Raw genomic sequence first — 22897 nt, 5'->3', positions numbered from 1 at the left:
TCCCCTTATTTTCTCTTAAAAAGTAAACAAAAATAAAAGAGAAGCCTTTTTCATGTCCTCCCTCATCTTGTAGGTGGTCATGTTAACATTCTAAATTAAAAATACAATTGACTTTTCATTTAGTATTACAGTCTGATAATTTTTTTTTTCACTTGTAAGTAAGAGGTCTTAGGTTCGATTCTCGTTAAAAACGAATTTGAACCACATTATTGCTAACCCATTGTGAGGCTAGCTCATTCCCCCACCCTCTTAATGTAGACAATATCGTTTGTCCAAAAAAAAAAACGATTGACTTAAATTTTTATCGTTTAAAAAATTCAGATTATGTCACTTAGTACTAGTGGTATTCATCTTTATCTGTAAATGAGAGGTCTTATGTTTGATTGTCGTCAAATATAAACTTGAATCATATTATTGCTAGCCAATTTTGAAGCTAAGCCTACCTTTTTTTCATTGGTATAAATAATACCGTTTGTTGAAAAAATTTCGGATTATAAACTCCTTATCGGCTATCGCCATAGAATTTTCACATCGGTTACTTTCCAATTCCATTAATTAAGATGTTCATACAAGACAATGCAATAAAACCAGATTTATTCTAACTTTTTATTTATTTATTTATTTATTGTGCTTTTTTTTCATGTCAGACAAATCAAGTCAATCGAGAAACAGATTTATTCTAAATTAGTATTTGCTAAATCCCTTGTGCGATTCTTAGAGCTCTGACCTCTCCAAATTCCAAGTTTGCGTTACGTAGTTTTCTCAAACACACCAAGAATGAGTCTTCTGCTTGAAATTATATATTCTAAAACCCAGTTTTGGGTTACTGTTGATCTATAGTGTAGCAAAGGAAAGGCAACCCAATCTCGGTTGAATCAGCCGAAATGAAAAAGGAGGTTTGCTTTGTTTGGGCTTGCGCTTGCCAACTTAAGTGAGAACGTGGAATGTTTCACAGGTTTAATGGGATCCCCTAAATCTCTTAATGCAAGTAATTGAAGGGGGTCCTACCAAGCACATTCCAAAAAAACCTCCTAAAGCCAAAGGCCAGATGAGAAAGGCGAAACATGTTCCCAACAAACTTGAAAGTGAAAGTTAGATGACCAGAAAAGGAAAGGGATGTCCATCTGGACGGATTTGCCCCTTATTTTCTTCACAATTTTTAGCATTCTTTTAGATCGTGTAGTAAATTGCCGATTTTGCCCATGCTAGACGCGTGGTGGTAAGGGAAGGAGGCTGAATTTACGCGTGTTGGTCATCTAGGAAAGGAAGAAAGGTGGAAAAACAGAGCTCTTCCATTTGCTTCCATAGATTTCTCGAGCTCTCCCTCAAGCCTGGAGTCCTAGCTTCCGCAAGCGAATCAGGTTCGTCTCTCGCTCTCTCTCTCACATTTTTTTTTTCAATTCAGGACCGAATTTCGATCATCATTGGAGCTCCTGCTTCCACTTCTTTTCCGTTTTTCTTTTCCTTTTGCTTCTCTCTCTCTCTCTCATTCTCTGTCACGATTCTCACCTTCTTCAAAATTTCAGTTTAATTCGAAGAAAATGTTACCCAGAAAAGCTAGGGTTTCCTAGTGAGTCTTATCTTGACAATATACTTTCTCTCGATCTAATTTTAAGTGATTGAAAATTGAATTTGGTGATTCTCTTTATATATATATATTTATTTATTTATTAATTACCTTATACAGCTTTTTTTGTAGGTTTTTGTTGCTGTAATTTCTGTTGAATTGAAAAGGGTTCAAGGGTTGCTACTTCAAGCCATGAAGCACGCGGTGTGGAGCCATTTGCTGCTACTCGGGTGCTCTGGAGAAATCAGATTAGTGAGTATTTTTCTTAACCCTTCTTTTTGTTTGATGGGTTTTGTGTGTTTATAAAATATGATAGTAGTGGCTGTAAGAATATTGATTTTTTTGGGAATTTTTTGTCAATGTCATTTGAATTAATTGCAGGGAATACTTTGTCTTTAGGTTGTATATTTCACGAATGTAAGTTTTTAATTTAGGCGAGTTGGTGATGTTAATTTATATCTTGGGTAAATGATTCAGTTCGTTATTTTTATTGTTTAAATTAGTTCATATGAATATTGATTTCGATTCGACATTGAATTATATCTTGGATAAGCAGCTGATATATATTTGTCAAGAATACTAATTAATTACATACTGTTGTTCACCGATTTGTAAATTCATGAAAGCATTTTTAATTTTTTTGTTAATTAAATTACAAATAAGTATTAATGGCCTTCATTTGGTACCAATCAATCAAGTGAGAGATGAGTTGTTTGAATGTTTTATTTTACTTGAATTAGAGTCTCCAACTAGAAGAAAGAGAAGGATCCGAATGGGAGCAAGGCAGAACATGGAAAAAATGAGCGCATGAGAATTTTATGTTTAGGAGATTTGGGGAAAGGGCAACCAATCATTTGAAAAAACTCAGGTATATGGTTGTTCCTCTTCGAATTACGTGAACATGGCTGTATATTTATTTCTTTTGTGTCAATTATTAGAAAGAATGCACTGGACATTGACATTCTTTTAGACATTATTAATAGGAACATCAAATTGTTAATTCTACTTTGCTCTCATTTATATTTTTCACCTCACAATGTTCCTTTTCCTTCTCTTGGCATGATAATTTGAAATGGTAGTGCATTATAGTAATAGTTATATATTTGATCTATCACTTGGATGTGAAATCCCATTCCTGGATTTCACTGTTATAATCTACGTATTTACATTATTGAGATTTTATATTATTTTTCGAGAATTTAAATTAATTGATTTGAATTTAGATTTTAATTAAACTAGCTACGAAGTTTGAAGTTTGGAAATTAATTATCTAAAATCCGTAGACCTTTCAAGGTCACAATTTATATTTTTGAATAGAGCTCGATCACATGAACACGTAGGCACAAACTGTTCGTGAAATGGATCTATAACAAAAGAGTTATTAACGTTTAAAGTTAGGAACATTTTTGTACCCTCATTTAGAATTCTCCAGATTTTCTAGAGCCATGAGATGTGCCACTTGTGTGACTGGGATGAAAGGAAAAAAAGAGAAAAGAGAGAAAATGACGGTTGAGATGAAAATGAGAGATATGGGGAAACAGAGGGGCCAATTAGGAGAGGAGAGAGGAAGGAGCGGCCAATGAGAAAGAGGGAAAGAAAGGGAAAGGAGAAATGAGGAGAATGAGGGGAACCTCGGTTCCCCTTGACCCGCGACCTAATTGTGACCCATTAGTTTCTCCGGTGAAATTCATCATTTTTTCGACGAATTGGGCCGATCTACCACTCCCAATCATCATCTTGACCTTTTCTCTACCATCTCCACACCAAATCCGAGGAGATTGGGTTCGGGATTGTGGAGAAATGCACCGGTGGGTGCGACGGGCTTCGGACCGGTGATCCATCAAATCCAAAGGTAACTCCATCAACCACTACCACCAAAAGGATTCCCTCAACCTTAGGAACAAAACACAAGCAGGTTTGGGGGCGATGGAGCACCGGAAGTAACGGATTGAAGCACACCCTTTTTAAGGTTTCCGACAGGTTCGAGGGAAATTGAAGCTTTTTCGGGCCAAATTGGGCTTAGTCACAGGTATGAAACTTTCTCCACTCATCGAGATCTACATTTTTGTGAAATTTGGTAAATTTTAGAAATAGTTGAATTTTCTGGCGAGTCAAAGCAGCCGTCTGCCGCATGCGGCGGCACGTGGGCCGAGACTCCACCTGACCATTCTAGGCTAATTTTGATGTCCCAATTCCATAGTTGACATCCGTTTAGTGGAATTTTGATGTTTTAGTATAGTTTCGTAGATGACCACCTAGTTGACCGCCACAAGGTTATTATATGAATTGACGATCCGACCGTTGGATTGGTACCAAACTAAATGTGTAATAGTAAATAATATTTGAGGATAGTAGGAACTAGCGGATTGGGAATCTGACGTACAGATGTTCTCGAATTGGATTTATAAGTTTGTAAAACTAATTGTTGACCGCCACTTGAATTTGAGATTGGCGGAGATCCGACAGTCAGATTGTGATGAGATTTTAGTATGTTGTTCTATGAGTATAATGTGAACCTTAGGAAGTTACAGGTCCGAAATATGATGTGTGGATATTAGGATTAAATTGCTAGGGTTTGGACCCCATTGTTGACTGAGAGTTGACTTTTGGTCAACATGTCTTGAACCATTTGAATTACTAAAATTAGTATTACTAAAGACTTAGTGCGACTTTGCGGACTTGTCTCGGTAAGTGACTTTAATATATGTGATATGGTTATTACACTGTTTTCTTATATTACTATCCTTTGTGGATATGACTTGGTTTATAAATGTGTTTTCTATTAAAATATATTTTTATAATTGGCCCTCGATCTATTTTTATTAAATGTGGTTTGATTCATGGATTGGAAATATTTGTGAAAAAGTGATTGAAGTGCATATTGAAAAGTTTGTTAAACCTGAGGGCTAGTAAGGGACCGTTACCCTAGTGTGACAGGGTTAGGTGACACCGAGTCTGCACCATGTTGCAGTGGTACATGAATGGTCCTGCTTGGTTAATCCATACTATTTATGGATCGCGCTTGGTTAATCCGCGATGGGTGATCCTCATGACCATATATACTTATGAGTGATCATGCCTGGTTAATCCGTGATAAGTGATCACTGCCTATGACCCTGCTTGGTTAATTCCGCGACAGGGGGTCACTAGTGGTCTTGCTTGGTTAATCCGCGATAGGGAACCATGGTCCTGCTTGGTTAATCCGCGATGGGCGATCCTTATAGCCATACATACTTAGGGGTGATCATGTTTGGTTAATCCGCGATGGGTGATCACTGTCTAACAGATTCGTAGGAATGACTCTACTTGATTAATCTACGATGGGAGGTCACTACCTACATGGTTACTCAGGGATGGCTCTGCTTGGTTAATCCGCTATAGAGGGCCACTTCCTATTTGGTTACTTATGTAGGCTTGGTTTATGAACGATAGTTTTTGAGAATCTTTGTGGTTTGAATTAGAAAAGTCGTTGGATGTTTGGGTGACTCCTTCGGAGTTTTTAGTGACTTGACTATGATTTCATAAATATAAACTTATATTTGAGATTTATAAACTGTGATCGATGGCCTTTCTTTTTATTGAATATCACATACTTGTATTATTATCACTCACCCGAGCTTTGCAGCTTATCTGAATTCTGATTTGCCCAGTGCACCATTCCTATGATGTAGGCACTGATTATACATGTGACAGGTCATGGTAGATTATGAGAAACCGCTTGATATTTTGGTTTCGTTGAGTGGTCTGGAATCCTTGTTCTTGCTCATTTCCATAAGGTTAGTCTAGAACCCTAGATTCGAGTGAATGAGAATTACCCACAATAGACCTTGTGAATATAAATTAGATTTACCATGTTATTACTCATAATCCAAGTAGGGAATTATATAGAGTTCCTTAATTAAATTCATGAAATGATATGTGTTGATGCACAAAATCAGCGAAGACTTTGGTACAACAGAAAGTGTCAGGTTTTGTGACCTTCGCTTGGTTGCTTCGGTCACTAGTGAGGATAAGTACGTAAATGAATAGAGACAGAGAAGCAAACACAGGATGTACGTGGTTCACCCAGATTGGCTACGTCCACGGAGTAGAGGAGTTCTTATTAGTAGTGAAGGGCTTACACAAGTACAAGGGATCAAGCTCTCAATTTAGTGAGTTCTTGTGAATGATTTAACACAAATGGCATTAGGCAATATTGTGGGGGAATGACCCCTATTTATAGAAAAACTTGTAGCTTTGTCACATTGACATGTGTCATGTTATGATTGGTTCTTGATGTCGACACGTGCTGCGTTCTGATTGGCTTCTAATCTTGACACGTGTCGAGTAGTGATTGGCCTCCTGGTCGGAGGGGAACTCTTCTGGGTCCTTGACAGTATAGCGTTGGCCGGTGCTCGGTAGTTTCGGGATTGGTCAAGTATGGTACAAACAGTGCTCCCCTAAGTTCCCGAGTGAGGGAAACTCCTCGGTTGGGGACTTGCAAGATCCAATCCCTTGAGTAATCACGAAACTTCTAAGTACCGAAGTGTGGTCTGATCTTCATCTGCCCTTCTCTGGAAGTACCTTTCCTCCATCCGGGAATGGTGTATTTAGCTGATGTTGACGCACAAGGTAATGTATCAATTTCACTTGAAGCTTAGTTGTAGTTTTGGGCTTAGTCAAGTGTGATACAAACCCTATAGTAGGAGTCCCCCAAGTCGCCGAGCTAGGAGATCTGCCGAAAGAGGTGACAGACAAGGTAAGCAGTCAAACTTCCAAGTAAGCAACCCAGGATCAGAGGTTTGACTTCGGCTTCCGGTTGATTGTTCTCCTTCTCTTTGTCTCTCATTCAACTGCCAGGATAAGGAGAAGCAAATGGATAAGAGATGATATGAGATACTTTTGCTTTTGAAGAAGTAACTTTCCACAGGCTTATTCTTGAACTGTGCTGGAGGGTTTTCTGGTGCCCTTCAGAGTATAAGGCCGACTCAAAAATTTGAGGGTCAAAACAAGTCCATCAAATCTAGAGTACGTTCGACCTTGATGATATGGGATACTTTTGCTGTTGACGGAATAATGAATGTGGTATGGAAAGGTGTCGTGCTGTAGTGATCTGTTTCAGCTCACCGTTGAACCTTCTGCTTCAATCTTTTGCATGGCAGAAGTGGTGTGCAACCTTTGCATTTAAATGGTCCTTCAGAACATTCCTTCATAGTGACTCATCCACGCTTGGCAGCTTCAGTGTAAAGAGCCAATATCTGATCAACTGTCATGAGGTATTTGCCGGTGGAATTCGTGACCTTGACAGCAGTTGAGGATGAGTACTCGAGAGCAATGCTAAGTAAGCAACCAGGCAAAGGCTCCAGGCAGTCAGTTCCAAATTGGAGGTTTGATTTCAGGTTCCGACTGACTGCTCTCTTTCTCCTTGTCCTGCAGGTGTGGACAAGGACAAAGACAAAGATAGGGAGAAAGCATGATATGGGATACTCTTGCTTTCGACCCTGATGATATGAGATACTCTTGTTCTTGGTGTGGCTTATTTGCTGAGGTATTATCGGGGGGAAATAAAGCTGAGTATTTCGAGAGGTTATGTTGAGGGTGCCTTTTCGAATGCGAGAAAGGGTTGAGCATTTTTGCAGGTTTGCCTGTCCGTTGAGGAGGGAGGTCAATGTATATAGGGATTTCCCAATAACAAGTAGTAATGCTATTCCTTTACCCTTCTTGGTCACAGCAATGTAGTGGGAGTTGCCAGCTTCGCGTGTTTTAATTTTGTCAGAGCACTTTGAAAAAGTGGTATGTGGTATCTGGAAAGCTGATATTACGTGTGAAGATTACAGACAAGCTTTATCTAAGGAAATCTGGCTCTCGAAGTTCTGAGAGTTGTGCCTCTTCGGTTTTCGAACAAGCAATCTCGTCGAGGATCTGACTCTCGAGATTCGGAAAGCGGTGCTACTCCGGTTTTTGAGAAAGTAATTATGTTGGGAGTCTTTTCTCGAATGTGAGTAAAGGTTGGACGTTCTTGCCAACCTGTCTTGCCGCAAAACACGGAGGTCGACACACATAGGGACTTTCCAGTTGTCAAGCAGTGGTGCTGTTCCTTTACCCTTATGGGTAATAGTAGGGTAGCTGGAACTTCGAAATTCTCGTGCCTAAACTTTGTCAGAGATCTTTGATAAAGTTATATGTGGTACCCGAGGAGTTGATGGTGCATATGGAGAGCGGTGATTGAACAGTAAGATTCACGTACTTTTTACTTCACCAGAAATCTACGACAGATTGCCCGTAATTTTCGCAAAGCTGATTGTGCATGTGACAGGTGCTGACGAGGCTGAAAAAGCAGGTGCTTCTTCGATTTCTGAGATCGGCCCTCGTGGTCTCTGAGCAGCCCAGCTTTTGAGAAAGCAAACACCTCTTCGATTTCTGAGATCGGCCCTCGTGGTCTCTGAGCAGCCCAGCTTTTGAGAAAGCAAACGCGTCTTCAATTTCTGAGATCGGCCCTCGTGGTCTCTGAGCAGCCCAGCTTTTGAGAAAGCAAACGCCTCTTCGATTTCTGAAGCTCCGTCGAGTGCAGATTTTTATAGAGGCTGGCATTAAGTTCCACAGCACACCTGAATCTCTACCAGTAGAAGCTCATTTCTTGCACTTCTAAGATCTTGATTTGTCTGACCTCTTCCTTCTTCAACACATTTGAAAATGTCTGGACCCTCCGACCGTCGTTTTGACCTGAACCTTGGAGAAGAGACAGCCACGCCTTCTCCAGACAACATATGGCGCCCATCCTTCATATCCCCTACTGGTCCTCTTACCGTTGGGGATTCTGTGATGAAGAATGATATGACCGCTGCAGTGGTGGCCAGGAACCTTCTCACTCCCAAAGATAACAGACTACTTTCCAAACGGTCTGATGAGTTGGCTGTTAAGGACTCTCTGGCTCTTAGTGTTCAGTGTGCAGGTTCTGTGTCTAATATGGCCCAACGCCTATTTGCTAGAACCCGCCAAGTTGAATCATTGGCTGCTGAAGTGATGAGTCTCAAACAGGAGATTAGAGGGCTCAAGCATGAGAATAAGCAGTTGCACCGGCTCGCCCATGACTATGCTACAAACATGAAGAGGAAGCTTGACCAGATGAAGGAATCTGATGGTAAGGTTTTACTTGATCATCAGCGGTTTGTGGGTTTGTTCCAAAGACATTTATTGCCTTCGTCCTCTGGGGCTGTACCTGGTAATGAAGCTTCAAATGATGAACCTCCAATGCCTCCTCCTTCTGGGGTTTTGTCAAGTACTGAGGCTCCGGATAACCACCCTCCGGTGCTTTCTCTTTCTGGGGCTCTACCGACTGCTGAGACTTCCCCTAAGCAACCTTTGTGAAGGCTCCCTTTTGTTTGTTTATTTTGACTCATGTATATGTACATATTTGTGGCTTATCGAAAATATTAATAAATAAGCTTTGCTTCATTTCAATATATTGTGTTAAATACACCAAAGCCTTCTTCATAAAGTTCTTTGAATTTTTGCTTTTGTTGAAACCTGTATTGTTGAAGCTTTGTGAGTGAAGCATGTAGTTTGAGGTAGTGTTCCCTTAATTTCCCGAGTGAGGAAAACTTCTCGGTTGGAGACTTGAAAAATCCAAGTCACTGAGTGGTTGTGAGACTGCCGAGTATTAAGGTGCAGTAGCATATGGTGGGAGTCCCCCAAGTCTTCAGGCGAAGAGAGTTGCCGAATGAGGTGTCTCGCTTGTTACTAATTTGTCAAAGTAACGAATCCTTGTTTCGATGTCACACATTCGCATATGCCTTATCTAAAAATATTTCCAACTTTTGTGTGTTTGATGCTGCATGCTATTGACTAGACAAGATCAAGTGCAATTAGTAGCTTTTCTCTCTTTTTCATCTTTTCTTTGGTGGAATTGCTTTTCGTTTCCACTAATCAGCCTGAGTGGATGCAAGATAACACCATTCTCTATAACTCAGATCGCAAAGTCGTCTTCATGAAAGTTGTTCCTTATCTTGTGAACTACAACATCTCCAAATTTGAGATCCATCGGAGTAGTACAACTCCAGAAATTCAGGTATGATGAGTAACTGTTCATCAATTTTCTGTTAACCCGTCAGACCTGTTGTGAGCTTCTAAACTCCATTTTTTCTTGTTCATCTCAACATACTTTCTTCATCGAAGTTGTTCCTCACCTTGTCAGCTACAACATATCCAAATTTGAGATCCATCGGAGCAGTACAAATCCAGAAATTCAGGTATGATGAGTGACTGTTCATCATTTTTCTGTCAACCTGTCAGACTTGTTGTGAGCTTCGAAACTCCATTTTCTCTTGTTCAGATCAACATACTTTCTTCATCGAAGTTGTTCCTTAACTTGTGAACTACAACATATCCAAATTTGAGGTCCCTCGGAGCAGTATAACTCCAGAAATCCAGGTATGATGAGTGACTGTTTGTCATTTGTCTGTCAACCCGTCAGATTTGTTGTGAGCTTTGAAACTCTATTTTCTCTTGCTCAGATCAGCATGCTTTCTTCATTGAAGTTGTTCCTCAGCTTGTGAACTACAACATATCCAAATTTGAGATCCCTCGGAGCTATATAACTCAAGAAATTCAGGTATGATGAATGACTGGTTATTATTTTTCTGTCAACCCGTCAGATTTGTTGTGAGCTTCGAAACTCCATTTTCTATTGTTCAGATCAGCATGCTTTCTTCATTGAAGTTGTGCCTCATCGTCTCTTTCATAACATATCAAAAATTCAGAATGAACTAATGGTTAAATATTTCCAGATCTTCGAAACATCATAGCAGCTTCGAAATCTGCAAGAATCCGACTGTCATGTTTGGAGCTTCAACACTTTAATTTCCGTCGCTCAAACAGAAATGGTTCCTTCTTGAAAGTTGTTCATATGCTCAAAAAATATAGGGTGTCCAAAATTCAGCTCCATTGGAGAAGAGCAGAGGTTGCAGAAATTTGATAGATGAAAGGAGGCGGAAGAGGGAGAGAGAGAAAAAGTCTCTTGGGTTGGATTTCTATTTTGGGGCAGATTCCAAGTTTTGTAGCACCTTCATTATTGATGAATTGCTTGTACTTTTGTCCATTATGAAACTTGGGACTTTGGCTTGTTGTTGGATCTATTATAATATGTTTGGAAACATATACATAATTGCTTGTTTGGTTATGACAGGGATGTTGTGGGTGTAGAACAAAACAAATGTTTGTGTTGACCTGTGTTTTTGTACAAGTTCAAGGGCATCTTGGGTTTTGTGAACAAAATTTGTTTATTTGGAGCAAGGTTTTGTGTTGAAGCTTTGTAGGTGAAGCTTTGGTGTTGAAGCTTTCTAGGTGAAGCTTTGATGGTGAAACTTTCTGGGTGAAGCTATGTAGGTGAAGCTTTCTAGGTGAAGCTTTTTTAGGTGAAGCTTTGTAGGTGAAGCTTTTTTAAGTGAAGCTTTTCGGGTGAAGTTTTTTGGGTGAAGCTTTGTGGGTGAAGCTTTTTAGGTGAAGCTTTGTGGGTGAAGCTTTTTTAGGTGAAGCTGTTTGGGTGAAGCTTTTTGGAGGTGAAGTTTTTTTTTGGGTGAAGCTTTTTTAGGTGAAGCTTTTTGGGTGAAGCTTTGATGGTGAAGCTTTGTAGATGAAGCTTTGTAGATGAAGCTTTCGAGGTGAAGCTTTGATGGTGAAGCTTTGTAGGTGAAAGTATGTAGAGGGAGCTTTCTAGGTGAAGCTTTTTTAGGTGAAGCTGTGTAGGTGAAGCTTTTTTAAGTGAAGCTTTTTTAGGTGAAGCTGTTTGGGTGAAGCTTTTTGGAGGTGAAGCTTTGTGGGTGAAGCTTTTTTAGGTGAAGCTGTTTGGGTGAAGTTTTTTGGAGGTGAAGTTTTTTTTTTTTGGGTGAAGCTTTTTTAGGTGAAGCTTTTTGGGTGAAACTTTTTGGATGAAGCTTTGATGGTGAAGCTTTGTAGATGAAGCTTTGTAGATGAAGCTTTCTAGGTGAAGCTTTGATGGTGAAGCTTTGTAGATGAAGCTTTGTAGATGAAGCTTTCTAGGTGAAGCTTTGATGGTGAAGCTTTTTGGAGGTGAAGTTTTTTTTTTTTTTTTTTTTTTGGGTGAAGCTTTTTTAGGTGAAGCTTTTTGGGTGAAACTTTTTGGATGAAGCTTTTTGAGTGAAGTTTTGGAGGTGAAGCTTTTTGGGTGAAGCTTTGTGGGTGAAGCTTTTTAGGTGAAGCTTTGTGGGTGAAGCTTTTTTAGGTGAAGCTGTTTGGGTGAAGCTTTTTGGAGGTGAAGTTTTTTTTTTTTTTGGGTGAAGCTTTTTTAGGTGAAGCTTTTTGGGTGAAACTTTTTGGATGAAGCTTTTTGGGTGAAGTTTTGGAGGTGAAGCTTTTCGGGTGAAGCTTTTTGGATGAAGCTGTTTTTTTTTTTTTTTTTTTTTTTTTTTTGGCGCTTGACACGGTCTTCATTTGCTTGTTTTGTAGTGACTGTGGAAGACGGATTGCTTTCTGATTGAGAAGGGTTCCGGCATCGCTTTGCACCATCTTCATGTGGGTAATATAGGAACTTCCTTATGTTTTGATCATGCATGTAGTGATAGAATTTGTTTCTTCTTATTGTAGATGTCAGAGCCTGGAAGTTCTAGTGATGAGGGCTCTTCTAGCTTTAGCTCTAAGTCTGAGTCTGCAATGTCGGAGTCTTCAGGGTCTTTGTTAGAGTCCTGTACTAGAGAAACATTGGATGATCTTCCCAACCGTCAAACTTTAGCTATTGCTAGTTCTTCCTCCATGGCGTTGGGTGAGGGGGTTTCTCCTGATATGTCTTTGCCTCGGCGGAGGCATGGTTATAAGCCTGCGCCATCACCTCAGAGTAAGTCTTCCAAGTATTGGCATTGATCATGTATTTAAAGAAACAATCACGTAGGCCTGCCGTGAAGGCTTTGAGGGCAGTCTTGTCGTCTGCCTCGGCACACCGGGAGTATTCATGGCTGAAGCGGCCAGCATACATACGTAATGACTCGTCTGGCCTCTGGCGGATAATGTACAGGTCATCTGCAGAGTGCAAGCGATCGGTTTGGAAAATGTGTTGGGAAATAAATAGTTTCCTCAATTCCTCAAATGAGTCTACCGTCTCAGGTGTAAGACGACAATACCAATTTAGAGCTCCGCCAGAGAGGGTGGAGGGGAAGAGAAGACATCGCTCTTCGTCGGTGTGCATCCGGTATGCCATGGTGGACTCAAAGAGGTTAAGGTGCTCAATCGGGTCCTCTTTTCCAGTATAAAGTTGCAAGCCAAGCTTCTGCTTTGTCTTTGCTTGAAGGGGGGTGTTGAGGATCCTCCTTGTAAGAGGGCCAGGCCTGGGTTGGTTCCAGTCAGGTATTTCAGCCTGACGTTCAGCCTTCAACTTGTTTACTTCCTCAAGAAGTTGTAGGACAAGGGGGTCCTGAGCGGAGTTATGTGCCACTGGAGCTTTCTTTCGTAAATCTCCATCTCCTCTTGGAATTAGGAAGGTTTGATCAAGGGCATGTGATTTTTCCCTGGACTTGCTGTACTGGCTTCCAGGGTATGTCTGTCGGAACACCTCTGAGTCCCCTGTACCCTCATGTCTCTCTAGGACTTGTTGCACCTTCCCCAAGTTGGTGGCCGGCTCGGGCCGTGGCAGGGGACCGAGTCTCTCAGAAATCCTTGGGTCATTGATCTTTGAGCTTATATGGATGGAATTCTCTCGACGTTGCTTCAGGAAATCCCGACAATCGCGAAAGACGGCTTTCGATCCTTCTGCCCCTTCAGCAAAGAGGTGTCTCCCTCCGCTTCTCATGGTTCGGGTCGAAGCAACTGGGTTAAGAGAAGCCTCATGTTGATTATCAAATCGAGGGGTAATTTGTTCCCTATCAGGGATATCTATGTCGAATGCATGTGACCCTCCATGTTGGAGGGCACCCAGTTGATGGTTGACTTCCACGGGGGCAACAAGCTCGCGTGTCTGAGCTTGCCTAGCTTCGTGAAGTGTCTCGAAGAGCTTCTCATATTGCTCCTGGAGGACCTCATTCCTCATTGCTATCTTGTTGTTCTGAGCTTCCAACTCATCGACTTTAGCTTGAAGAAGAACTCGTTTTCCTTCCTTCTTTCGTTGTTTCGCACTATGTGCAAGGGGGGTGTCATTCTGTGTGCTGTGGCTTCCTTCGCTTCCCATGCTGGAGAGGGATGCCTGATCAAAAGAAAGTGTACGAATGATAGAAACCAGCTTGACACAGCTGAAGAGAGTAGGAATAAGTGTCGTTTCCCACAGACGGCGCCAAATGTTGATGCACAAAATCAGCGAAGACTTTGGTACAACAGAAAGTGTCAGGTTTTGTGACCTTCGCTTGGTTGCTTCGGTCACTAGTGAGGATAAGTACGTAAATGAATAGAGACAGAGAAGCAAACACAGGATGTACGTGGTTCACCCAGATTGGCTACGTCCACGGAGTAGAGGAGTTCTTATTAGTAGTGAAGGGCTTACACAAGTACAAGGGATCAAGCTCTCAATTTAGTGAGTTCTTGTGAATGATTTAACACAAATGGCATTAGGCAATATTGTGGGGGAATGACCCCTATTTATAGAAAAACTTGTAGCTTTGTCACATTGACATGTGTCATGTTATGATTGGTTCTTGATGTCGACACGTGCTACGCTCTGATTGGCTTCTAATCTTGACACGTGTCGAGTAGTGATTGGCCTCCTGGTCGGAGGGGAACTCTTCTGGGTCCTTGACAGTATAGCGTTGGCCAGTGCTCGGTAGTTTCGGGATTGGTCAAGTATGGTACAAACAATATGTTATCTCATTGATTGATTAACGTAGTTAAATGTTAAAATCATGCATCTTTGATTCATGAATTGATTAATTGACAGGATTGTGGAATGACGTTGGAGATGATTATTATTATTATTATTATTATTATTATTATTATTATTATTATTTTAGTTGATCAATTTGGCTTGAGAATAATATTGTGCTTCATTGGTTATTTGATATGTTACATGATGTGGATGGAAGTATCATGTTGAAAACTGATTTATATGATGGATGGAATGGAAACCTTGAATGTCATGTGGGTATATACACACACAAAATAAGTATCATGTGGCCGAACGCCGTGCTTGACATTCGTGTCCTTATTTTGTGTGTGTGTGTGTGTGTGTGTGTGTGTGTGTGTGTGTGTGTGGTCAAAAGAAGCTTTTCTGTTTTTGGATGGTTGTACTTTGTATGCAAGTGAGATTTTGGATTTACTCAAACTAAGTATTGAGTTAGGTGAGTTTTACGATTTTCTTACGATCTTCTTTGTTGGATTGTTGTACTTTGTATGCAAGGGAGATTTTGGATTTACTCAAAGCAGGCATTGAGTTAGTTCAGGTTATACGTGGTGATGTACTGATGTGCTCTTAAAGAGAGAGAGATAGAGAAAGAAAGAGAGAAGAGAAGGATAATATATCTCCATATGGTATAACATATGTTTAAGATAGGAAAAAATTGGTGCCGGGCTTTGCTGGTTGGTGAAAAAAATATAATTTTGGAGATGTCAGCTGGTACTTGCAGTGTGGTTTAGTTCAGGGGAGATCAGAGGGTTGAAGATAACCTAGCTTTGGCATCTGCATTGAAAGCAAGAGGTTTGCCTCCATTGGATCTACTGCCTCCATTCACAAAAACTCAATCTGTTTAGATGTGGGGTTTCAAACCAACCATGGTTTGGAAAAAAATGTCAATATTTATGATTCATAGAGCTTTATCAATCTTTATAAATAGTGTGCTTCAAACTAATAAAAAAAGTCGAAATATTTGTTATTACCGTATGTGATTTATAATATTGGGTAAATTACATAGTAATCCCTTAGGTTTGAGGTCTATTACAAACTCATACAACAACTTTAAAACATTTCACTTTCATACCTCACGTACCATTTTATTTCAAAATAATACCTCTGTTAGATTTTCTATCCATTAGTCTGTTAAATGTTGATGTGGCATTAGTGGACCCTGTTACACGTCAGCTCACTCCCTCTAAAACTTGCACACATGGATATCCAGCTGCCACGTCATGCCAACTCAACAAAAAGTGCCCACGTGGCCAAAATTTGAAATTTCAAAAATTTCCCGCCAAAATTTCTTTTTTTAATTCCTATTTCTTTATGGGTTTTGGCGGCTAAATTATGAACAATTGCATCAGATGCAATCCAAAATGCAGAAATGCATATTCCCACATAATTGAACCTAGTAATCAATGAGTAGGTAAAAATGTATTCCAATATCCAAATAGGCAACTAAAGTAGCAATATATTTCACTTTCTTGGTAACCAAATAACAAGCATGTTCCATATATTGGCAACAGGGCCGGCCCTGAGAATTTGGGGGCCTTAGGCGAGTCTTTGAAGTGGGGCCCTAAAATTTTCTGATCTCCGGTTCTTTGTATATTGATTTGTATAAAAAAGAATTCGTTAAATACATAAAAAGTTATATTTTCACATCAAATATCATTAAAAATTAATATCAAAAGAAGAAAAATATACAAACATTATTTAAACATTACATGATTCACATTTTTAGACACAAATGTACTAAATATTTGCAATCAAGAGTTTAAGATTGAGAGTGAGGAACAATAAAACTTGATGATCAAGAGAGTAAATAACAATAAAACTTGATTGACGAGTATAATAAATTCAACGCCAATTGTTTCTCTTGTGTTTTTTTTTCTTCTAAAATCAACATCACAGTAACGAATTGAATATTAAAATGGAGAGAATGGGAGAATGGGAAGTTGGTTTAAACATTCAATAGAAATGGAGAGAATGAGAAGTTGAAAGAAAAAAGATTGCAAAGAGACTTGAGTTTTATAACTTTATATGCATTTGGACAGATGGATTGGCAGTAAATTTGAAAAACAAGAAAAATTAAGAAAAATCTAGTGACTGAAAGACAGCTTCTTGTTTCGAAAAGAAAAATGAAGCCAACATTTCCACAGCACTAACAAATGAATTATGATATTTCTTACTGTATTTTATATTTATATGTTAATTACAGGATATAAAAAAATTTTGGTTCCGAAGTGGGGGCCCTAGGCGGGCGCCTACTTGGGCTACCCTGAGGGCGGGCCCTGATTGGCAACCAAAGCTAACATCTAGGAGTTCAATTGGATGTAACCATAAAAAAAACCCTAACAACCTAGCATGTTCCCAAAAGGATATCCAGCCAGTAGCAAAATAACAGTTCCTAATAAGCCACAAATCCAATTGGGAGCAAAATAACAGTTCTTAATAAGCCACAAATCCAATTGGGAGCAAAATAACAGTTCCTAGCTAAGCAAAAAAAAAAAAAAAAAAAACAGTTTCTAGTTGCTGCCAACATTCACAAAAAAATTCTAGCCACTAGCAAAAATTCCAACATAAAAAAACCCAGTTTGTTCTTGTATGGCAACACTTCACTTTCTTGGTTGCCTTGTCTTTCTCTTCTTCACTCCTCCATCTGTTTCAACCTCTGAATTACCTCCTCCAGCCATGCTTAATGCCTACATCCAATGTTCAATACAACAATATCCAAATCAACAACAATATAGGCCACAAGTTATCACAAAAGAATATCCACTTCCAATTCATACAAAAGAATCCCTAAGTTATCACAATATAGGCCACAAATTCATTTACAAACCCTAACTAAATAAAACAAGTGAAACAGTGCTTACCTTGGGTTTCCTTCCCCTTTTCCTTGGTACACCACCTGGATTACTAGATACTCTATGTGCAGAACTTGATGCCTAAAACAAATTAAAGGATTTCAAGATTAATAAAGTCTTAAATCAACTTAGAAATCATATAACTTTGTACAAGGTTATATGTCACCTCTTGTCTTGTAGGAAAATGCTTGTGATGAGTCCTGGTATTGTGGCTCTTTTTTTTACATATTCCACATTTGACGGTCCCTTGGCCTTTCCATGAGAGCTGTTGTGGCTATAGAATATCTCCACTTGTGTTAGTAGCCTCATTTTGTGTAGAATTAGCTTATTTCTCCATTTCTGCAGCCTCTTTGTTTCTTTTCTTCTTGGGTCTTCCAGGTTGTCTAGTATATAGAGGAGGCTGGATAGGTGGATTTTCAGTGACCTCCCACATTGACATCCCATTCATTGGCTGGATCAAGTGTCCATATATTTCCAAGTACATGACCTTGGAATAACAAACATCCACATAGTCTTCTGGCTTATCCCGCTTGTAATTAATGGCAGAAATGGCATGGCTGCATGGAACTTAGGATAATGCTCACTGTTGCTTGGACCACCGTCTTCATCTTCATGCACATTATGAAGGCCATCCGAATTTTAATCCGGCTCACCAACAAGATCTACATCAATCTCTTCTTCAAATTCTTCTCTTTGTTACCGAGATCCCTCCCCAGATTGTGGGTTATTTTGTTCCCTAATGCTAGCCAACACTGCATCCTTCTGTGCATCCACATGATCATCTACAAACTTCATAAACTGTAACTAATCTTCATCAACAGGAAATTCTTCTTCTATGAAGTCACTGTCATTTTCATCTTCTTCTTCCGCTCCTTCATCACCCACATCAGCCACTCATTCATCCTCCACCCCTTCATCGGCCACTCTTTCATCCTCTACCCTTTCATCAGCTACCCTTTCATCAAGCACTCCTTTACCCACTACTTCATCACCAACTACACTATCACCCCTTTCATCAGGCACTTCTTCAACAACGTGAGTCACATATTGGGAAGGCACATTACATTCACCACCAAGGCTATTGACTAGATATTCTATGGCTAGCTTGCCCTTTCCTCTATTCACTTGCACTGGCCTTTCCTCTATCAAATTACACTGGTCATCATCATCACCATCAAGTTCTTCAATAACCACCATACTTTGAGCAACCGATTCAAATGACTTCATAAACTTCATCTCTTGAGGGACACATTCTTCAGGTGTTATCTTCTCAATATACACATCAATCACAGTGTGGTTTGGCACAAATTTGCACATGTTGATAACATCTGAATCTGTCATCAAAGGCTTCAACCCATTTTGAATTTCCATCCCTGGAATCCTAAACTGGTAACTTATGAAGATATTCCCATATCCCAATTCCTCAACCATATTGCCAACCTCGAGCAATGACATGAAGTCTTTGTCACAGTAGTCAAAGAAATCCATCTTCCCTCCAACATAGAAGTCTTCACTGAGTTGTCCACCGTGAAACATTTTGATTGTGAATAGTTTATTGTTCCTTGAAATTGCAGCATAAAAAACCCTATTATAAACTGATGAAACCCTAATTTCTGCTTAAAAAAAATCCTATTTTAAAGTGATGAAACCTAAACTTCAAGACTCAGGACCACAAAACAATTCACAGATAAAGACACACCACAAATGACAATGTGGTGTCCCAAATAAAGGCATAAATAAAGTATCATACCACAGATAAAGGTATAAACAAAGCATTGCCAAAAATATATAACCCACAAGCTTTTTTCCAACATGATTAAACAAGGACAAAAGTCCTCCATTAACCGACAACACCAAACAATTTTTAGTTCCCCACCATTTTCGAACAAAGCAATTTAAAATTAGGAAATATAGATCCAAAATTACAAAGTACACATAATTTCAGATCCCCAACATTTTCGAACACTCCAACCATTTTCGAACAGTCCAAGCATTATCGAACAACACAAAATAAAGAAACCAAAAAGCACTAACCGTATGTTGGGAATGGATCTTACGGATCCTCCTTCCTTTCCTAGGTCATTTTCAACCTTCGACTTCGAATCCTTCACTTCGAAGCACTTTATTATTGTTGCAATCAAGAGTTGGTTCTGGGTTGTGGATTATGGGTTGCGGGTCACAGGTGAAGGGTTGTTATAGGTAGTGGGTACGATGCCGATAGGAAATCGACAGGTAGAAAGTGATGGAAATAAGGTTTCGCGACAGGGGCTAGGGTTACCAGAACTTTGTCCTTCTCGATTCTGGGTTTGGGAATGGTGGTGTGCTCAAGGATAGTGCGGTTGCGTTGGTTAGTGGGATGGGAATAGTGGGTTAGAGATTCAAGAAACTTTTGAATTTTAAAATTGCCATGTTGTCAGCCCACGTGGCTCCACGTGGACTATAAAGTTCCACATGTGCAAGTTTTGGAGGGAGTGGGCTGACGTGTAAAGGGGTCCACTAATGCCACGTCAGCATTTAACAGACTAATGGACAGAAAAGCTAACGGAGGTATTATTTTGCAATAAAATGGTACGTAATGTATGAAAGTGAAATGTTTTAAAGTTGTTGTATGAGGTTGTAATAGACCTCAAACCTTAGGGGTTACTATGTAATTTACCCTATAATATTTGTCTCCGCTGTATATTTTTCTTTCTTTTTTGTTCAGTGAAAAATGACATAGCCTTGGTTTATATATGCTTCATGTGTAGCCATGTTAGGGTTTCTTTGGTTAATTTTAAGTTTTTCATATTAAATGTAAAGCTAAAACTTTGTGATTTCTTGAAATAGATGAGAGCATATTTTGCACTGCGCATTCTCACTAAACTAGTTTACATGAGCTGCAGAGGGTTGTTGTTAAAATACAAAAAGAAAGGTAAGTCATGGTATCAAGTGGTATGAAATTAAAATATTAATATCTTTGTTAGTATTTTCTAGTGTTATTACAACAATATCGATATTATGGCAGTTTTCTTTTGTTTGAATTTCTTTTTTGTGGTTTTGGATTTACAAATGGCTTTTCTGTTCAAATTTTCTATATGTGATTTTGGGTGTTTGATTTGTAGCCTCCGATTGTGTATGCGGGTGTTTAATTTTGTTTTGTTTTTAGTTTCAGGAGATTTTTTTTTGTGCTTTTGGGGGATTTTGTTTGCAATTTTGGAACCGCTCTCTGCTCAGGCCTATGATAGCACTAGTGAGCTTCCCTTTCAAAAAAATTAAAAAAAATCACTTTGGTAAATAGGATTTATGAAATGCTTAATTTGGGTTTGGGGTTGCTTTTTTCTCATGATAAAAATTGGTGTGTGCCATATGGAACAGTTATTGGGCATTTTGAGGTTTGTTGCAGTAAAGGGTTTAAGGTTTTTGGCAATGTGATATCGTGTTAGGGTTTTTGAAAGTTGGCTTATTTTGGAATTAATGATTTTATGCGTCATTAAGTTGGTAAAGAAGGCTTTCAAATCTTTTTTTTTTTCACAGTTCAAACTATTGATTAGTTGATAGAGAGCAAGGTTTTCATTCTATTTGTAAAATTTAGTCAAAAGCTTTTTTTTAACAACTATGATATAGTTTGCTTTCAATTCATAATTACTTATTTTGTTAAATTTAAGCTTGAATCTATTAGTAAATCTTTATATTTTATGTTCAAATACATATATAATCCTATATGTATAGTTTTTGTAATGTTGTTAAGCATTTTCAGTGTGTTCTTTTTGTGCATAGAGGGTGAAAAGCGCGCTGTTCACAGAGGCAAAACAGGGGACATCTTCTACTTCATATGAGAATAAGAGGTTAGTTTGATTGTGATTGCTTTTATGATTTGGTTAAATTCGAAGTTAGTTGGCTTGCGTCTAATTAGTCGTTTGTGTCGTTTGCACATGTAGTTGTTTTGTAACTTAATTGATTTGGGTTTGTACAGTTTTTTTTTCTTTCCATAGTATGCATATTCACTATTATTCACCAGATATTTAACAATATTTTTTCTTGCATTTTTTCCCACGCTGAATTGTGAAGTGACAAGCAATATAAACATATGAATTTTGTTTCTTCATTGTTAAACTGCTGATTCTAGGGATAATTTGAGCTTTTACATTCTTTTGAACATTTTTCGTATTTGACTTGCAGGATCAGTATCAATGTACACCTTTCTGCAACTGTTTCTTCTTTCTATCTCCCTTCCTCTGTGTAATTTTAGTCAAATTGAACTACTTTTTTTTAACTTCAGATTTAACTAATGTGCTCAGAACTTAGTTAAATGAAAGTTTACTTTGGTTTGATGACATTTAGGTGTTCGGTGTTGAGTCCATGATTATTAGGTCCACAATCATTGCATACATGATCTTTTATATGTTTTAACCAGAATATGTCATAAAATTTTCAATTCTGCAACAACATGCAGGTCACATTACGTGGGTCATACTTTCTAGTTAGTTACTAATTAAGAGCTCTACATATTGTTGGTAATTTGTAATATATGCATACAGAAAGAGAAGGTATGTTAATAAACTAGTATAAGGAACTTATGACCTATTCTTCTAATCATGTATTGGAAAGAATTATGTCTTGTAATCGATTGTATTTTTTTGTGTATATCTCTCTCGTTACGAGATCTAGTCAACACGATAGCTAAAATCTCCTCTCTTTTTTTCAAAGACAAACATGTCAATGTTATCGTTGGGAACTGAGTTTCTTGTTATATGTGCTTGGGTTGTATGAATGTATGTATTTCCCAGTCATGTGAAAAGTCTAGCAGCCAGTTTCTCAAATGGATGTTTAGTCAAAACCAAAAGAAAGAGAAATGGGATTGCTAAAAGAGTAGTGCTATTCACAAATTTTTTTTTTTTTTTTTACACATTTTTGTTAATTTTTTGTCCATTGATTTTCTTCAATTCATTCGATTCGACAGCCGAAAATTGAGAGTTGTGTGTAAAAGGTAAAAAATGAGTATGTAGATAGCACCATTGTACTAAAATGTTTTTAGCCAGAAAATGCCATATTCAATTCTTTTTTTAGTTCTTTGGACTTTTAAAAATAATTTTGGTGTGACATTGCTGTTGCCTTCTTTTAAATTTTGTTTGGTTAAATCTATAAAACATTTCTGATACATGTAACATGCCTCTGTGGATGCTTTGCAGATGAAAACTGGGAACATCTTTGTTGCTAAAATTAATATTGATGTTAACATGAAAGTAATCGATTAAATAGGGTGGTTTTTTTGGAACTCAATTTTTTGTTGACAATTTTAAACCCTAACCCATAATATGATAATTTTATTATTTGCTCCTTAATAAACTATGAAGACTCATTTGTCAACATGCAATATGCATTGTAGGATTATTTGGGCCGTCAGCTATGATGATTTCATCTAAAATATTTTTAACTTGAACAATATACATTAATGCATAGTAGAAAAACTCGACTTGAGGCACCTTATGTTTTTAGAGAGACTTGTATAAAATGGGGACACCAAAGTAGTGGTGTCAGACACAAACCTTTCACTCATCGTCATGTTTTTTTAACCCTCTCATGTCATGTATAATTATTTTGAAACACTTATCATTTTGTCATCCTCGTTTCATGCTAATCTTTCTCCTAGTTTTGGCAATTTAGCAACCGTCATGCAAAACCTTC

General features: G+C 38.6%; 2 long non-coding RNA genes across 5 annotated transcripts; both read left to right on the top strand.

The window, feature by feature from the left end:
- The first annotated feature begins 826 nt into the window (after positions 1-826).
- On the top strand, positions 827-21777 carry LOC126617868 (uncharacterized). Of its 4 annotated transcripts, none has more exons than XR_007621565.1 (6): positions 827-1361; positions 1700-1819; positions 2308-2435; positions 20060-20144; positions 20990-21057; positions 21666-21777. It is a non-coding gene; the product is annotated as an uncharacterized LOC126617868 (long non-coding RNA). The 4 variants fall into 4 exon arrangements; XR_007621563.1 differs by lacking the exon at positions 21666-21777 and adding an exon at positions 21392-21442; XR_007621564.1 differs by lacking the exons at positions 20060-20144; positions 21666-21777 and adding an exon at positions 21392-21429 and having other exon boundaries at positions 828-1361.
- Positions 7483-10176, top strand: LOC126617867 (uncharacterized). The gene is made up of 3 exons (XR_007621561.1): positions 7483-9614; positions 9722-9976; positions 10060-10176. It is a non-coding gene; the product is annotated as an uncharacterized LOC126617867 (long non-coding RNA).
- Positions 21778-22897: the final 1120 nt, after the last annotated feature.

The sequence above is a fragment of the Malus sylvestris genome, chromosome 4 (assembly GCF_916048215.2).
Source record: "Malus sylvestris chromosome 4, drMalSylv7.2, whole genome shotgun sequence".
Classification (NCBI taxonomy): domain Eukaryota; kingdom Viridiplantae; phylum Streptophyta; class Magnoliopsida; order Rosales; family Rosaceae; genus Malus; species Malus sylvestris.
Note: the sequence above shows the minus strand (reverse complement) of the source record. Positions and strands in the feature narration are given on the sequence as shown.